This window comes from Camelus bactrianus, chromosome 12 (genome assembly GCF_048773025.1).
Source record: "Camelus bactrianus isolate YW-2024 breed Bactrian camel chromosome 12, ASM4877302v1, whole genome shotgun sequence".
Taxonomy (NCBI): Eukaryota; Metazoa; Chordata; class Mammalia; order Artiodactyla; family Camelidae; genus Camelus; species Camelus bactrianus.
In genome coordinates, this window is record NC_133550.1 from 3,734,304 (window position 1) to 3,753,171 (window position 18,868).

The following is an 18,868-nucleotide window of genomic DNA, read 5'->3' on the forward strand; positions in this document are numbered from 1 at the left end:
ATGCCTCACACAGGTGGTCATCCATCACTTCTCACCGGTGTGGACGTACCACCTGAAATCACTCCTTTCTGCTTTTTAAAATCCCTTCATCTAATCCAGGCTTTTCAACAGCAAAGAAGCACCTCAACCACAGACACTGGACAGCTTTTCACCAAACGGACTCGAACAGCCCATTGTACTATCTGGAAACCCTTTTCTTCTATTAAAACCACTTCCAGGTACTTCATCATTTTCTGATTGGTGGACTTGGCCTCTGACTGGCCTACTCAGAGAGCTCCCAGCCTCACATGCGGGGGTGGGAGAGGACCCTGCTGTTGGGGGAAATCAGTGAGGAAGGCGGACATACTCCCGCCAGGTCTGCAAGGGTAGAATTGCCACAACGTGCTCAGAAATTATACCGTCATCACCCCTGGGCTCCCATGGACTTGTTTCACATTAACCAAACTCATGACACACTGATGAAAGAAAACCAGAAACTTAACTTATTAATGTAACAGAAGACGTGAAACTATGAACCAGACTGAAATATCAGAGTTCAACCATGAGTAAATTTTCTCAATGGCCTAATCACGGGGAGGCAGTCACATGGCAAGCATGGACAGAAACAGAGCAGGAAGGGTTTCTAGATTAACTCAATGGACTAAATTTCTGTTATAAGAACTGATCTACTGCCTGGAAAACAAATAACGCCAATCACGATTCACTCTCTGTGGACAGTGGCCAATACATGACTATGAGCATCTGTGTAACTCTCTTTTCCCTGTCCTTTCTGGGCTAAAATATGCACAGAGGTACAAAGATTCAGGGATGCAGATAACACTAAACACCCAAAGCCCATCTCTGGGAGCCTCAAACCAGTAAGCCAGGGTTTAAATACCAGCTCTGCCACTTACTATTTCTGTGATTTTGGCCAACTTACCCTCTGTGTGCCTCAATTTCCACACTGTAAAACTGGGATAACAATCAAACCTTCCTTACTCGCTTGTTGAGAAGATTGAAGGATTCATTTCTGTAAAACTCTCAGAAAAGAATGTAGCACATTTTGGGTGTTCAACAAATGTCAAATTAATATCAAAGTGATTTACAAGTCTCCCTTCTAATCATCTTATGTGTTTCCTGGCTAGTATAAGTCCCAAAGAAAATCCTTATTACTCCTTTTATAAACTCTTGGGGAGGACCCTTCTCTTCCATCCCACCACCTGTTTAAACCGAGGGAGGGAATGCCTCCTAACCACTCCTCTGGGCCATGGAGAGTGCTTCTCCATTCACACCCCTGGCCCCTGTCCAACAGCTAGCCCTCGTCACACTAACAGAGTGAGGTGTGAGTCCGGGGAGACAAGCAGGGCATTTGAAACCCTTCCTTTCCCTCCAGTGTTGATCACCATTGGGAAGCACTTGGGATGCTCGGCTTCAGGACAGGACAGCTTTGTGCATGAACGGGCAGGTCCTCTCAAGGGAAGGCTAGCTATGTCACAGAGCTACATGGGACAGGGTGAGTCTCTAATTCTGGGACACAGTATCATGACACGCATTTTCCCACAGCCCTGAAGTTCATGGAGAACGTGGCTTCATCAGTAACAAATAAGACATTTATCGCCTGCCTACTCTTTTGTGTCATCTCTCAGTTGGCTGCTGGAGACAACATGTGTATAAGTATTGGATCCCTTTAAGCCACAAAATATATGAAGTAACAAAGAATTCTGTGGCTTAACGTTGGTTCAGGGCGACTGTGTAACAGTTCTGACTCTGCTGATGCTTAATTATGGGTATAGGAACTAAGGAACCTCCTCAAATATCTTTCAGCATAAAACCAGCTTTTCTTATTTTCCTGTTTCTTAGTAATTGCCAAAGACTCTCAAATGATGGCTTCACACAAAAAAGCAGCTAAAGTTTATGAGCCCTCTTGACATACCCACTGTGGTAAACACTTTACATAATTTCTAATTCTCACAATTCTACAAAGCATATATGAATGTCCCCATCTCACAGACAAGGGAAAAACTCAGAGCAAACTGACTCAGGCTCACGTGGCTCAGTGGCAGCACGTGCACGCAAACCCAACTCAAAAATCTACACCCCTTCGTATATGTACCAAACCTCCTACCACCCATTAACACACAGCGGCGGAGTCAATACTCAGGGAACTCAATACACTTTTCAGCGTTAAGGTGCTCCAGAGGCCGCTTCTAGCTGTTTTATAAAATCCCGGCTCACTGACTTCTAACACTGGAAGAAAAGACCGATTTTGCCATTGTTTGCACAGCAAGTCTGAAATGTTCACAGCGAGATGACAGAATAAGTCTAAGACATAAGCAGAATAATTTTTCCAGGTAGACAGACATAATGGACATTGTGCTATTCTGAAGCACTAAGCAACGGAATCAAAACAAAATAACATTTGTTAAGCCTTCTTTTGCAAAAGGAATATTAAGACTGTTAGAAGTTGCAACAGCGCCACCTATGGCTAAAATGACCTTCCAGGTTGCCGGGAAAGATTCAACACAAAAATTGCCTGTAGGATCAGAAAAGAGAATCAGATAACTAAAAGCTTATGTAGCACATACTGCACTTTGCTTCGGGGGAAGGAAAGGTATTCAGTATTTAATCTGATATTGCTAATACTCCTGAATATAAACAAAAGACATAGGTTCATGGAAACTCATCTTAGAAGAGGAAAGAATCCAGTCCAGCCACTTCATATTACAGGAGGGGAAACTGAGACATGGGTTCTGTCCTGCAATCGGCAGCAAAGCTCTCCCAGGCCTCATGTCTTGCACTGTAGCATAAACCAACAGATCTGTACTAGGCCTATATTCATAAAAGTCACGTTTGTATTTTTCCAACAGTAGGTTATCTAAGTATCTTGCAAAATAATTCTCAAAGAGCCAGGATATCATACAAGATTGATGAAATACAAAAACATTTATTTACATAATAAAACAGCATGAGCTTTATTCTATTAAAAAAGTGACTTGTTAAATCAATGTTTTGATATTTTAAACCTGTTAAGAGTGCAGGAAAAAAAATCAAAATTTTGCTTAATCACAAAAGAGAGAAGCTTATTCCCTGAAAATGATCAATGTGGATTTTACTAAACTTAATGAATCTGGTCAGAATTCCACGAATTTAAATGTCTGTGTGGATGGTTACACGGCAACATGAATTCTGAGTTGTAACAATACATATTCTGTGTAAATAATATTCAAGGTCGTCTGATTAAGGCAATTTAACTAGTCCCTGTCTCACTAGTATGATACAGATTTCATTAAAACTTCATACTACACTAAAAAAAAAAAAAGAATCCTTGTTACTTTAAACCATATTCAAATATATCATATATATAAATATTATAAATATTGAATATGCATCAGAAATAAGCGACACTCTTTAGTATTCAGAGTTGATCCTTCTAAAATATCTGTCATTCTGACAGCACATTTTTATTAAGCACCTCTTGGGTTCTTTGTATACAAGGCGTCTAACTCTCACAGTCAGACAAGTTAAACGATATTACTCAAATTTCACAAATAAGGAAATGTACTTAAGCCATGAAAACAACTTACATATTCACCATCAGGAAAGAAAAGAGTAAAGATTTTACTTATAATATTCACTGACAATCTTTTCTTCCATATTAAGACTACATAAAACCAATTCAGTCTTTGTAAGTATTTCTGTCAATAAGGGCCACTAGAGAAAAACAAGTAACATCATTAACAGTGGTTGGACTTTCAAAGCCCACTTCTCTTTGGCACTATAATTGTTTTTAATGTTTTGTTTTTTGTGCTAACAGACCACTAAATTAAAAAAATTAACTTTTTAAGTAATTACCTGAGAATTAAACATTTGTGAAAATGTACAATTTTAATTTATGACACTCTGTCTCACATTCTCACTGGTGTCTCTCCTTTGAAGTCCTCATAAGGCTGAGATCACTAAAATCGGCCATTTATGGAGTCACAGCAGTTCAGGTAGCCACTCAACGGGAGGCTGATTAGAGGAGCAATTAAGAATGCATCCTGTGCAGCCTGGGTTCCAGCACCGAGCTAGCCACCGCCAGCTGGGTTTGATTTAGGACAAGCTGCTCCATCTCTCAATCCCTCAGCTGCAAAAAAGGAGACACTGATACCTACCCTCAAACACCTGCTATGAAGTAAAACATGAGGAAAGCATTTTAGTGTTAGGTAGGTGTCCACTCAGAGCGAGTTTGGTCATTATGATGATGAGGATGGCTGTTAATAAATTAAGCTAGACCAAAAAGGAGAAATCACCTTAAAGGAGAAACATTTTAATTCAATCAGCATTTCCTTTTGGATGGATTGCAGAATGTTCTATTGATGTTTTTAATAAACCAAGTTTTGTCCATTAATTATAGATTTACAGGTTCATGGACAAGTCTCCAGAAAAAGAATTAGAGGCCTCTAACCTCTGAATACTAAGAAAGTAAATTAAAAAAAAATCATTTGGGAGATTATACCTCATTTGGGAGAGTATGTGCTTAGCATGCATGAGGCCCTCAGTTCAGTCCCCATAAACTCCATTTAAAAACTTTCTTTTTTAAGAAATGGAGAATTAAAGCAAAAAGATGGAGGAATACAGAATATTTTAGAGACTCATCTCAGATTTAAGATGGGGAGAAAACATCCATTTCTCAGAGGAAATCTTGAGAACTATGTAAACAGTATCTGAGATGTCTAGTCTTCTAACATTATTCATGAATTCATATTACCAAGTCTTAAAACTACCTGATAACCAACAGAGGTGATACTGATCGTAACACCTGCCAACACGGATCGAGCTCCCGCTAGGACTGCTCTGTTCTGACATCTCTGCTCCTGAGGCCTGACCAGGCTGAGAGCACTAAATTCGGTCATTCATGAGCATCTCGTGTAAGTCCTCCATGTGTGCTTCTAACTCTCCCCTCACCAGCCCCTCTGAGGGAAGCACTGTTATCATCATCCCCACCTGCAGATAAGGCCACTGAGGCACAGAGACTAAACCCTTTCCAGGTCACATTGGCATTAAAGGACGTCTGTATTTCTGCTGTTTTGCTTTTGACAAAGTAATCTGAGATATCAATTCAAGGGAGACTGTTAAATAGTCAAGTCTGTCAGGTCTTCACCTCAAAGAGCAGATACTATAAATTCCTGATGTAGGATGAGGCTGCCGCCACAAACTGACTCAGCTTGAAATTAATATCCAAGGTGAAGCAGCGGATTCACGTAAATATTCACGACTGTCAACTCCGCTCACGGGTCTGGGCCCTTCACTGCCTCAACGGGGGTGAAATCCCCACCCGTGTCAGGGAGGGACTCGCAGCTCTTCCGGGACTCACCCAGGATTCACGGGCTGTTTCCCCCCACAGGCTGTCCTCAACGATTAAAAAGCTCTCAAGATTTTTACACCATGCAAAACTGAAAGACATTTCTGCAGATGGAGCACTTTCTCAGGCTTAAACCTTTTTTGCCTACACTCAGCAAGGGGCAAAAAAAAAAAAAAAGAAACATGACTCTACAAAGTCTCTGACCCTCACCACTCACGGGAGTAGAATGGCCACAGCAGCAGATGAGTCTTCTCATTGCACGATGAGAACAAAATAAAGCCGCCCCAACAACAGGCAATCCCATAGACAGAGCTCAGCAGTCTTCTGCACACTCACAGTTGTGCAGCCCTCACCACCATCTATTTCCTGAACACTTCATCACCCCAGAAGAAACCTCCTGTCACTAACAGTCACTCCCTAATCCCCCTCCACCCAGCCCCTTTCAACCATCACCTGCTCTCTGCCTCTGCATGTGCCTTTTCTGGGCATTTCAGATCACTGAAATCTACAATATGTGGCCGTTTGTGTCTGCTTCCTTTCACTTAAAATGCTGTTTTCAAGGCTTGTCCATTTTGAAGTGGTATCAGCATCTTTCTCTTTCTTTTTTTTTTTTTTTTGAAACCGTTAAAGTTTATTAGAAGGTAGTAAGTACTATCAAAAAGAGTACGGTGGAGCATAAGTGATTGGGTTTCAAAGGGAAAAGTGCGGGTTGAACAGTCAGGGAGGAGTTCCCAGAACAGGTGGCCTTTTTCATTTTCCTCTTTATTTGTTTTTTCTTTTTTATTCACTCTTACATGTGAATAATGTTCCACAACATGGAGATACTACATTCTGTTCTTCCATTCAGCAGCTATTTTTGGACGAAGTCCAGTAGAATGAGTGTAAGAAGTGACTATCATGGATGGCATTTAAGCAAAGGGCAAGACGTGCTTTCAAAAAACAAGCCAACAAACAGAGGCACAAGGAAATTCAGTGCGTTTCTGAGCAAAGAGCATGCTTGCTTCGGCAGGACTACCGTGCAGGGCTGGGGCGGATACTGGCAAGAATCACGGTGAGGGAGTCACCTGAGAAAACTCCCCACTGCAAGCAGCTCAGCCAATTCTCCCTCACCCTGTATTGTTAGAGCCATGTTTCTAGGTTACTCTTATTTCAAGTAATAGTACTTTAACTGCACATCTGATCATCTGCCTCAGACCACATTACCTAGAAGCCACAGAAAATCATTCACTGACCGGAGCAGCTCCAGGACATAACGGTGATGGATCAGGGAGTCCAGCAGCATTCCAGCCTGCAGGCACAAACCCCACATGTGCCCTGGTGATGTCCGGAAAATAAAATGCATGGAAATATCTCATTGCTGGTACACGACATCTGCCCTCAAATTGCCCCAAAATCATGCTGGCAAAGCACTACTCAAACTTTTCACTCCAAAAAAAAAAAAAAATGCTAAGAAGGCAAATTTAGGCCCTTCCATTAAAAACCAGCAACCATCACTGCCAGTATCTGAGCTGGAATTCTCCTGACTTCAAAAACCACCACGCAGTTACTTTTCAAACGTGATAGTCATATATGTATTCCACGTAGATGATATTACAGTAGGATTTTTCTTTTCAAAATTTCCAGTTGCAACATTAGCACAAGAAAGTTTATGTTTCAGCTTTAAAAAAATCAATTATCCTCCACTTTCTTAATTTTGAACCTATTAATATTTTATAAAGGGAGCTATGCTGCATATTATAAACCAACTGTTTGGTTTCTGCAAATAAGACCTTTATGACCTCACTATTTCAGAGCAAACTTTAATGATGTTTTGAGAGGTGGGGCCTGGGGCGCTCACTAACAGCTTTTTAAATACTGACAAGTATGTGCTCTTAAGTAATGCAAAGGCTCTAACTCCACACTAGCTCAGAAAGCAAAGAAACAGCACCAAAGACTTACTTTAACATTTTAATATATTCCTATTGTTTTGAATATTAAAGTTCTTAAAAGATATGATTTTTTTGAGAAAGCCAACAGCTGTATTAAATTTCCTCTCACCAAGAAAGCAATCTTTATCAAGAATAAAAACCCCTATACAAATTGAAATGACGGGATGTTTCTAGCTAAGTGAACATGCAGATCAGAACACAAACCTAAATCCTATCAGATCTCACTCGAACGAGCTCAACAAAGTCCTGGGCTACCCTGGAACTTAGCTCTTCTTTTCCAAAAGTTGGCTGAGCTAAGATCATCACACAAGGCAGGGAAGGAAAGAAGAGGAAAGTCCACCTGGCAGCCTCCATCTGTTTTCTTCCAGCCAAAAGTCGCCTCTAGGGTCGCCCTGCTAACAAGCCCTCCCCATAAGGAAATCCGGCATCCACACTGCCCCTGCCGTCCCCAAGCAGTCCCGACGCCTCTCTCCCAGCCTGTGAATGTTCTTCTAATGACCCCCCCTGTTGGTGGCACCCTTCCCCTCTTCCCTGCTACACACACACACACAGAGCCACAGCAGTCTTCCCAAATCACAAATTTGATTACATCACCCCCACTTCAAACCCTTCAGAGGCTCCCTGGTGGAATTCTAGCCCCACCCCAGACACTGCTTGCCCAGCCTCACCTCAGTACACAGGTCCCCAGTGACCTCAGGGGCCCCCTGACTTGCTCCTACTCCCCACTTGTCTCCAGGCTCATTTTGACTGTTTCCCAAGGAAGCCTTCCCTCCTTCCAACTACCACAATTTGTTCCTCTATTCCTAGAACATTCTAGGCTAAGTCAACTTCTGACAATGCTAAGCTCACAAGAAGCAAATACATTTTGCTTACTAATGTGGGTCCACCCTCTCTCCCCTAGACACACAGAAGTGCACGTGTTATGAATAAATGAATGACGGGGTGGGTCTCAAAGGGACAGACATACCTACTCTCACCCGTCCCTACCCTTGTGTCTGTAGAATATCAGAAGAAAAACCAGAATTACCTTTACTGAGGGTCACTTTCTGATGACACCCTTCACTGACTACTGTGTCAGTTCTAGTAAAACCCAAGCTCTTCCAAAGCCCTCCATCCCGGACTCTCTCCAGTGTCCTCACCAGCAGGGGCACCTTCCACCCTGGACCACACAGGGCACTCTCCCCGTTTCCCCACGCCAAAAGCCTCCAGGCATCTGCCCAGGCTGCACCTGCCACCTGAGCCACATTCTTGACTACTTCTCCTGGCTGACACTCTGTCCTCACAAATGAATATAGAGTCCATTTCTTCCAGGAAGTCCTCTCTGATAATGTCCTTTAGGTCTTGGTTGGGCTTCATCTATAGCAGCAGTACATGGTGACCAACTGGGTGTTTGCCCGCTCCTTTGAGACCACGAACTCTTGGGGGCCACGTGGGAAGGAGTGAGAGATTACAAGAGGGGTGCGGGAAGCAAAAAGCAAAAATCACAGCCCAAGTCCCAAATTCAAAGATACTTTCTCAGGAAAAAGTATAAACAATTTCACACGTGTGCAATTTGGCTACTGTTTTTGTGGCTTGTGGACAGCAAGAACTTGGTGTTCTAGTCCAAAACCCAGATTACATGCAAAGAAATGTATATATTCATATCCAAAGGAAACCAGAGCTGCTCAAAAACAGTTTGCAGTTAGAATTGAAAGGAACTTTGATAAAGGCAATCTCTCTCTCTCTCTTCCTTCTTTTCTGGCATCATATAATTTTAGAAGTATTTGCGTGACCAAGAGATGGCTACAGCCCGTGATTCTTCACTGGAGTGTTTGGGGCTGAGGAAGACCAGATTACATTCACTGCGTAAATGCAATCACACCAACACACTGATAGGTGCCGTGGTGGTGGAGATGATGTTCCAAAGCAGGCAACCTTATTCTGTAAGAGAACTCTAAATAGAAAGTAAGAAATGCAATGTTCTGTAGTCAATTTCATTTGCTATATGGGTCATTAATTGATAGTATATCTTGTCTAATGAAACCCAAAAATAAATTGTCAACGTCGATTTTCTTCATCTGACCATTTTATGCTAACTTTGGATATTAAACCCTCACTCCATAAGTAAAACTCAGGCCTACGCTGCAGCAGTTACATCCCGTGGAAGAAAGCCGATCAAGGGAGAACTGGAGAGTTTCCCTTCAGAAGCTGCTAAGTCTGGTTTTGCACCTGTACGTGATTTGCAACCACGTCATCGAGAATGGAGAAAACCTAACAACTGTGGGGCGAAAAGCACTGAGGTGCTTCAGAAAAATCAAAGAACGCTGAGCTTTGTGAAACAGTCCTGAGGCACTTAAATCGTACTTTTTCTGAAAGGCTCCAAAACTGACCCAATTCACCATTCCAGGTTCAACAGGGAGGTACCGGATTTAGTAGAGAAAACATGCCCTTGAAGTCTGACAAGGCCTTGCTTGAATTCTGCTGCAGCATTTACTAGCCACTAAATGGACCAATTCCTTAACCCTCTGAGAAGGCTTCCCGATCTGCAAAAGGGGGCTGCCACCGCCCACCTGGGAGGCATGGATGAGAACGCAACACGCAAGTAGGGCTGCCGACTGGTACCTGACACGGGGCCTGACTAGTTTCCCTCCGCTGCCCTTCTCCCCCTTTAAACTTGCACTGTTCCCCCGGTAAGGATCAAGACCACGGAACAGAATGCCCGATTTTTCTGTGTATCCCCGGATACATGACTTACCCTTAGGAGGCCAGAAAAACTGCTTCCTCCCCAGTCACTATCAACGTTCTTAAGATTCTGGGTATTTTTAACTCTATTTTCCAGGGAGACTATTCCAGAACTTTCCAAGCACCATTCTCCAGGTTGGCTCCCCTCCCAGCACCCATCCTTTCTCACTTCAGATACTCTGTATGATTGCCGTCTGTTCATGGGAAAGCGAGTCCGGTAGGGTGGGGACTCCCAAGGACTCCCCCCTCCCTCACAGGTGAGTGTGACTATCTTCTGCTCACTCCTCACTCCAACTCCAGCTTCTAAGAAGTCTACCCTCCAGGACCCTGCAGACTCTGCATCTTCCCAAGACACACACGTGGCCACGACCCTCCCTTCAGATTTCTTCCTGGCTGGCCCTGCACACCCCCCGGCCCCTTAAAGATAAATGGCATTAGGCTGAAAATCGCAAATGCCGCTGACTGACACACCAAAGCTGCATGGTCTGGGCTTTCCTCCAACTCAGGCAGGGCCCTGCCCCCCCTCAGCCTCAGTCTGCAGCTCTCGAGATGATCTAATTCACATGCAAGGCTATGAACACCAGCTAAGAATGACGACTCCCAACGTGTATCTATAGTCCGGCTCCTTCACCTGAGCCAAAATCTCATAGACACGAGTGCCTCTTTGAAGTCCTAACTTGGATGACAAATGGCATCTTAAAAATGCCTCATGTTCACCATTTACTCTGGAATTCGATTCCTGGCAGGTACCTCCCAGACTCCCCATTTTAGTAACAGCCCCAGCACCCAACTATGTGTTTGAGGTCACATTCAATTTCCAATGTTCCCTCCCCTAATCCCTGCCCTGGAATCAGTCCTATTATTTCCGTCGCTAAGCCCATCTCAAATGTGGTTCTACAGGGACCATGGCTGTAACCCCCCAAGTTCACAGCATGGTACACTGAATAACAGTCCTCCGTAGGGTGCTCCCTGGAGGGGGAGGCATCTCCTGCCGCTGGTCACCTCAGAAGGCACTGGATTCTCACAAAGGAGGCCCAGGAGAAGGGACTCAAGGTTCTCCCGTGGTCTGAGCTTTGAAGGGCCCGAGGTCTGGGGGAGCTCCTAATTAGCAGACACACTTGCCAGTGAGCAGATGAGGATGGAGGAACCCAGGCAAGGCTGTTCTCACTCCAACCCCTGGGCTCTCGGGAGCCACGGGAAAGGCCTGTGTTCAGGGCACAGCCCGGCCATCACAGATCCCAGCCAGCATTAGCCAACACGGACAGCCTAGTCTCCTTCTAATTGTGACACTTACTTCTGTTCTGTTCCCCACCCAGAATGTGATGGACTCATTCAGATATTATGGCCTGTCTCAAGCGATACAAATTCAGTGATAAATGAAGTGTCCACATTTGGACCAGAGCATGAAAGGAGAAACAAGGCCTCATGTTCAGCATGATGGTGGTGGCCAAACCCTTCCACCGAGTGAGATGAACCATGATGGGGGTGAGAATCCAAGGTCCTAGGTCGGCCAAAACATCTTCCTTCAAGGTTGGCTGGGGTGTTGCAGACTCCCTACCGCAAACTAACTACACGGCCGTCAGTGGTGGACATCAGCTGCAACAGACACGGAGTCAGCTATTTATGCCAACATGGGTTAAAAGTAAAGGCCGGGGCAGGGAGGCCTGCACGGCTGCTGAGGCAAAGCACAGACCCGGCTCTGAATGCCCACTGGCTGGAGAAGAGAGGAAGCTACGGTCCCCTTTAGCGGTCGCTGTGTCAACAAGATCCAGGTGAGCCAGCTACTTAGGAGAAGGCCATGTTTTCCTGATACTCAGAAAAACCAGCCTCGTAAAGGGAACACAAGAGTGGCATGGATTTTAGACCCACTTCTGCCCCTTTATGAAGGCAAAGTAAAGTAAATGGCACAGGGATGTTGAATGCAAAAAAAAAAAAATTAAATAAGTAAACGGTGACTGCTTCCTCCAACATCGTCCCCTGCAGCTGCACACCCATGAGCCTGCCACTTTCTCACCAGTGACCGCTGGCCAGGAAGTGCCATCACGCACGTCACACAGTGACAGCCAGGAACCGCGTGAAGAGCACGTTTGTGTAAAAGCAGGAATCGAGCAAGATGCTGCAGAATTTGACTTGTCAAGATTAAATACTCCATGAAAAGAATCCCTCAGCAGCCGCCAAAATCAATTCGCATCTCACTTCTTCAAAACAATCAAACAAATTTAATAAGGGCGCATTTGTCACCAAATATAAGGAGGACCAAACAGGTTCCTCAAAGCAAGGATTTTAACGGGTATCAAACACCAGTGGGTGATGTGCTAACAAAGCAAATATTCCAAAAAATTAGAAAATAAAAAATGACTAGGATAATACATGGATCAAGGCAACTGTTAAGTTTTTGCTCTTTAAAGCGATGGAGACAGTACGGAGGGCAATCTGGATATTTCCAATGCAGGGTGTGCACAGCCCACATTTTCAGACGCAACAACATGCTCACTGGGCAGTACAAGAGAAAAAGAATAAAGAAAAAGGAAAAGAGGAACAAGAGAAAATTAGAAACACACAAGAACAAAAATGATTTTGACAGCATGTACAAGAATTTATGTGAGTGTGTGAGGCCAGGGATGCTGGGACGGTGAGACCCACACTCACCTCCTGCTCCAGGGAAGGCAGGGGCCTGAGGGGAGCGGTGCTGCCGGGGGACCCCAACGTGATCAGCGCCCCTAACCAAAACTCCACCTATATGCGTCTAGGCAGCTTTTGAGTTACAAATTGTGGTCGCATTTCAGGCTGGACAGTTTTACTCACTTCCACCAAGAGTAGCAGGAGAGAATTAGGCTGTTCCTGTACCAAAGCATTGTTTAAAAAATTAATGACTGTGGAATAGTAAAAGAAAAAATTGAGTAAAAGTGACTGGAGGAGAATGTGCTTGACCCGAGCTCACTGGCCACGTTATCTCACTGACGTTAAGATGCTGGCTGAGCCCTTATGGTAGCAAAACAGACAGACCCACCAGGAGGGAGGTTTAATGCGCTGCTGTATTTTGATGCCGAGAGCCATGCCTGGTACACGAGGTTCTGGGTAAACAATGGTGACAGTGTCAACCACTATGGGCTAAGCACACATCCAGCTACTCCGCCAAATCCCAAGGGCAGACTTCAAAAGGCAAAAACAAGTTGGCATTCTCTGGTGGGTCTGCAGAGTCAGAGCCAAGCAGTTGCTGAGCAAAAATGTCACCAGTGCCTCCTATGACAAAAGAGGAGGCACTGGCCTGGGGCTGGGGCAGGGCTCTAGGCTTCCACTGCTCACCAATCAATCTGTCCAGGGGGAGAACGTGGTCTCTGCGTATGTTGCACCTATGCACCTACCTTGACTGACGCCTGGGGGCTCAGCAGGTGGTGACATGTGAGGTGAACGGAGCCAGCCTCGGTGTAGCACAGTGCTGGCAGCTATGCCCTCAGCAGTGCCCAGGCTCCTAAACCTGACACCTCATCTCCAAGGAGCAGAAGGGGAGTGCGGGCATGAAGATCACAGGGCCCTGTGAGGACAAGTACAGGCCATGACATGCCTTGCCCCTTCCTTAAGCCATAGAGTTATGTCCGGGAGGAACAGAAAATTCATCCAGAGCCCGCTAGGCACCTCACACACGTGGGGGACTCGGGTCCCCTGTGCCTATCACTCACAGGGCTGGTCTGGACATTCTTTTTATCAATTCTCTGGCATCTTCTCCTCCAACTTACCAATAACCAGAAAGTAGAATCTGATCTTAGTTAATTTCAAGAATCACAGAGCACCGCCTCCACAGTGGGCCCGGCAGCCGTGCCAGGTCCTCCGACCGTCACCTGTCAGACCGCCATGAGTACTCTCCAGACTCAAGGCCTGAGGCCGTAGGCCGTGGGCACACAGCTTCCCTCACTCTCCCCAGCAAAGGGGGACCACCTCTCGGCAAAGGCATGTCACCCTCTTCTGCACGAAGGACAGCACTATAGATACACGGGGAAACAGAGCAGATTGTGGGGGGGGGGTAGGCAGCCCAGAAGAGCTCGTCTGTAATTCCGAGACAAAGTGGGGCCGTTGACTTAATCACAGGGACAAAGTGAGGATGAACATTTCCCTGCTCTTTCCCATACTCCGTGATACGCCTTTCCCTGCATAAGGAGTTCATTCGGAGGTCCCTGGCGGTGATTCTGATGTCCTAACATGGCATGCTGGCTGTCGGGCAGGAAGAGAGGGCCTGAGCCGAACAGGTGCTGGGCCTGGGAGGCAGGAGACACCGGCTCCAGCCCCAGCTCAACCAGCGCCTCGTTCTGCCTCTCGGGATTCAGCATCTCATCTACAAGCAAAGGGATGAGACTATCTAAAGACAGGCTGCCCAACATAAATGAAATGAGAGCCATGTAAAGAAAGTTTCCCAGTTGCCACATTTAAAACGGTAAACAAAGAAACAAACCAAGAAACAAAAAACAAATACTAGAAAATGATTTTAAGAACAAATCTTAACCTACTGTATGTAAAATACTATCATTTTGACATGTAATCAATATAGGAAGTGATAAGATAGTTTACATTCTTTTTACTAGACAAGTCTCAGCGTCTGATGTTCATTTGTCCTACAGCAAATCTCAGCTCAGAGCAGCCTCCTCCCCAGCTCTCCTAGCATCAGTGGCTGTGGCTACTCTATTGGTCAGCAACTCCAGGGGTCCCACCAGGGTCCTGGCTGAAAAGCTGCAGTAAGTGTCCACAATAACCCTAAAAGGATCTCTCTGAAACAAAGGCGGATTCACTTTTAAATGTCTGTAAAGCGGCGGGCTGCACCTCCCTCCACCCTTGGCTACAAGAGAGTCCTCTTCCTTGCTGATCACTTTCTGGATGTAGGGAAGAAACCCGGCACACAGCCAGGGTGGACTGGCCTCCAGGTAAACTTACCTGCTTTCTGTGTCCAGTCCCATGATGTCCTCCTTCTCAAATGGGATGCAGAGAAGGAGGATCTTGTCCCCAGAATTGTCGGATGCACCGTCCAGCCACTTGGACTTGGGCAAGATGAAGAGTGACTCAGTGAAGTCGTCGATCCTCTTCTCCACCACCCTGCAGTCCTCGTAAATTGAAGGCCACTTCGGTGCGCCGCTGCTCGGCCACCTCCCCATGCAGCAGAAAGTCAAAGAGCTGAGAGTCATAGAGCGTGGTGCCATACAGCTCCTCTGCACTTGGAGCTTTTCGAAGCCTTGGCCGAGAGGCATTCAGTAATGATGACAAGGCCCAAGACCTTGCGGTGGGTCTGGAAGTCGCTCCACCCATTCTTGGGCGCATAGTGGTGCCTGTAGTGGATACAGTTTGCCCACTGGGAGCTGCACGGACTGATCTGACTCACCAAGGTGATTCACTTATAGATGCAAAAGAAATTCTCCTCTGAGATGATCCCCACGTGTTCGACCACCACAGGGAAAGTCTGGTGGTCCTCAGCACACTGCACGTAGTCAGGGATGCTCATGCTGCAGGCCCTGACGAGAGGGGAGAGGAGATCGAGGTACATACTGTACTGTGGGCTGCAGGTCCATCTGGGTTGCGATGACCTGGTGTGTACCAACCAGAAGGCAAGGGAAGCTCAAGTAAATCCGGGGGTACAGTTTGTCCTCAGAGTCTTCAAATGGCTACCGTAGCTCGGATCACATTACCCAGCTTTTGGTCTAGGCTTCCTGCCCTGCAGAGAAGGGTCATTTCTTGTTTTCTGTTTCCAAGCACCTACCAAGGCCCTGATGCAAAGTCACTGCTGAAAAATGCTGAATAAGGAAGTGAACAAAGGAAGTGCTTTCCCCAACCTCCTTCAGCAGAATATAAAGAAAAGGACTACAGTGGGATCAAAAGATCTGGTTTTCTATCCAATTTATTTGAACTCCTAAGCTTCAGAATAATGGATAAGAAAACTTGCCTTGGGGAGAAGGGTACAGTTCAGTGGTAGAGCACGTGCTTAGCATGTACGAGGTCCTGGGTTCAAACACCAGTACCTCATTTTAAAAAATGAAACAAATAAATAAACCTAATTACCCTCCTGAAAAAATATTTTTTAATTCAAAATTCAAAAAAAAACCTTGCAATTGACACAACATTGTAAACTTGACTATACTTCAATTAAAAAAAAATCTTTGTCTTACATGAAAATATCTGGATTACAGAAGTTTGCAAATGTAAAATGCCTAGGGTACCACCTGCATAAAAAGGGGTGACTGTAAAATTTAGTATTGCTCCTTTATGAGCTATATTTCCTTTGGGGGGGTTATAACTTCTTAGAGCTAATTTTCTCAGATTAAAAAATATAAACATTACCTGATTCTCAGGACTGCTGAAGAATCAGATAACCCTATGAAAGCATCTGACCCACAGAGGTTACTCAATAATATTTGTTGAATGAATGAATAAACCAGCAAAGTGAATGCTGCTCCCTGCCACAGACCATCATAATGGTACTGCCTGGAAATCCCAAGCCCACGTTCCACCCGTCTCGACACTAACCATGTGGGTGACCTGGTCAGGCCTGTGTGATTCTCTAAGCCCCAGTTTAATCGTGAATAAAATTAGGGCAATAAAACAAACCTCAAATTGTTAGTGAGTCAGTAATGAATTGTACCCCAAACTTTCAAGTTGGAACCATTAAGGAAAACTATACAAAGGGTCCATAGGCCCTCTCCATATTATCTCTTACAACTACATGGGAATCTACATTATATCTCAAAATAAAAAGTCTAATTTTTTAAAGAGGCTATTGAGGTTAAATGAGCTCACTGTCTCAAATAAGGAACACAAAGCACAAATAGGACAATGCCCAGCACATGAGATACACTCAGTTAACATTCCCACTCAACCCATTGGTCCCTCCAACTTCAGAGCAGGAGGATGGGTCCTCGTGGCAAGAGGCCACTGCACCTGAAGCTAACAAAACTAATGGTGCCCACTTCCAAGAGCTCCTGTCATCACCCTTGTTCTAATTTTCTATTTGTAATTTTTTTCTTTTTATTAAATAGAAACTCCCAATTGCATAGCCTTCACCTGACTAGACATCATGATGGCAGCCCTTCAAAACCTGACCACAGAGATCATGATGGCAGCCCTTCTTGGTGAAACAATAAAATGAAAATCCATTTCCACAAGACCTCTGTGTAAATCTACTAGGGAACTTAATCCTGGACTGAGGAAGAGGACTGGGGAGGAGGGGGCAATCAGGCGCACAGAAAACTATGGGCCACCTGTCCCACGATGGACTTTAGACTCAACCCTCACCCTCCAGGAAATTCAAAATACACACCGACAGATTGCTATGGACAAGATTTTTTTTTTTTTAAACAAATCCCTGTATCCCTAGCAGGTCTTATTTCTACCGAAACACAAATGGATTATGTGTATAATGTTTCACAAAAGCCCTAAAATATTATCACGCCAACTTGACACATCAAGAAAAACTGAGGTAGAGAAGTTTATCACATTGTACATGATTAGAGAGAGGCCACGTCAGACACCGTATTTAAATCCAAGCCACTGTTCCAGTGCTCACACTAGAAAGTGTGACATACTGCACCTTTCCTGCCCTCTCCCTGCAATAAATCTCTGAAGAGTCTTTTCTGTGCCACCTGGAATCACAATCACATCAATTTTCCACAAAGTGCTATGTCACTCCTTGGAGGCTGTATCAAAATCTAAAGGGTTGGGATGGGAGGAGTGATTTGCATTTTCTGTTTCTCAAAGGAAACATGGCTTTAAAAGAAACTGAAAAGCACATATCTAGTCTAAGCCCTCATTGTGCAGAGAAAAAAATGGAGGCTCAGAAGAGATGAGGAAAGGTCCTTATTAATAAATATATCCTCAGTGCAGCACCAAGCCAGCCCTGGGCACTGCTGGGGGAGGATCTGGGAGACCCAGGAGAATGAGTGTTAGAAAAAGGAAAGAGAATAAGCATAAAAGGCCCTGTCTCTACACCACCATACCATGGAATTCCACCAAATTACCAAGTAAGGGTGCAGCCAATATTAAGGTGGGCTAAGCAGGTTATAGAAACCTGGAAGTCTCAACCATATTGGAAATTCCAACATTTACTATGTTTTTTTCCCAGTTCAAGCATCAACTCAGTGGGAACTCTGTACCAGGGACTACACGAGGCCTGGAGTTCTCCCAAATACAGACCTCTATTACCACGTGTACAAACCACATAAAGGCCACCAGAAGAAAAGCACCCACAGATGGAATTACTGAAACTGAAAGCAGCCAACCAGCATATATTACTAAGAAAAATGGTGCTCCTAGAAATGGACTCATGGACATAGAAAGCCAACTGTGGTTAGCAGGCAGGAAAGGGGGGATTAACAGATACACGTTAATAAATATAAAATAAATGACAAGGACCTACTATATAGCACAGGGAACTATATTCAATTTCTTGTAATGAGTTGTACTAAAAACAATCTAAAACATATTTATACACATATGCATATGTTCATAACTGAATCTCTGCTGTACACCTGAAACTAACATTGTAAATTGACTACACTTCAAAAAAATTAATTTAAAAAAATAAGTAAAAATAAAAGCAACGCCATTAAGGAAAAATAAAAGAACACTCTAATCCCCTTAGCTGTAGCTGCTGAAGATTTTTGGTTGCAAGCACCAAGTCCACTGGATCACTCCAGCACTGGCTGTCACTCTTTCTGACCATCAGAGAGTCACTTGGCTTCACTGAGGTTAATTTTCTCTTCTGTGAAAGGCTACAGTTGCAACTAATGATGTATAGAATCTCATCATTCACAAGCCCAACAATTAGTGAGGACTTCCCATGGGCCAGGCTCTGGAGAGATGAAAATATAGGGTCCCAGTTATATTCATGGTTAGAAGAAGTTTATGCCATAAAGACATTAAT

General features: G+C 44.6%; 1 long non-coding RNA gene across 4 annotated transcripts in view; it reads right to left on the minus strand.

The window, feature by feature from the left end:
* The window catches only part of LOC141579335 (uncharacterized), a 114,754-nt gene that overhangs the window by 43,978 nt on the left and 51,908 nt on the right, over positions 1 to 18,868 (minus strand). For 3 of the 4 annotated variants that reach the window (XR_012510507.1, XR_012510509.1, XR_012510506.1), the window contains exon 4: positions 14,896 to 15,667. The exons of the other annotated variant lie outside the window; for it this stretch is intronic. This is a non-coding gene — a long non-coding RNA (uncharacterized LOC141579335). The remainder of the gene's footprint in view (positions 1 to 14,895; positions 15,668 to 18,868) is intronic. 4 annotated transcript variants of the gene reach the window in all.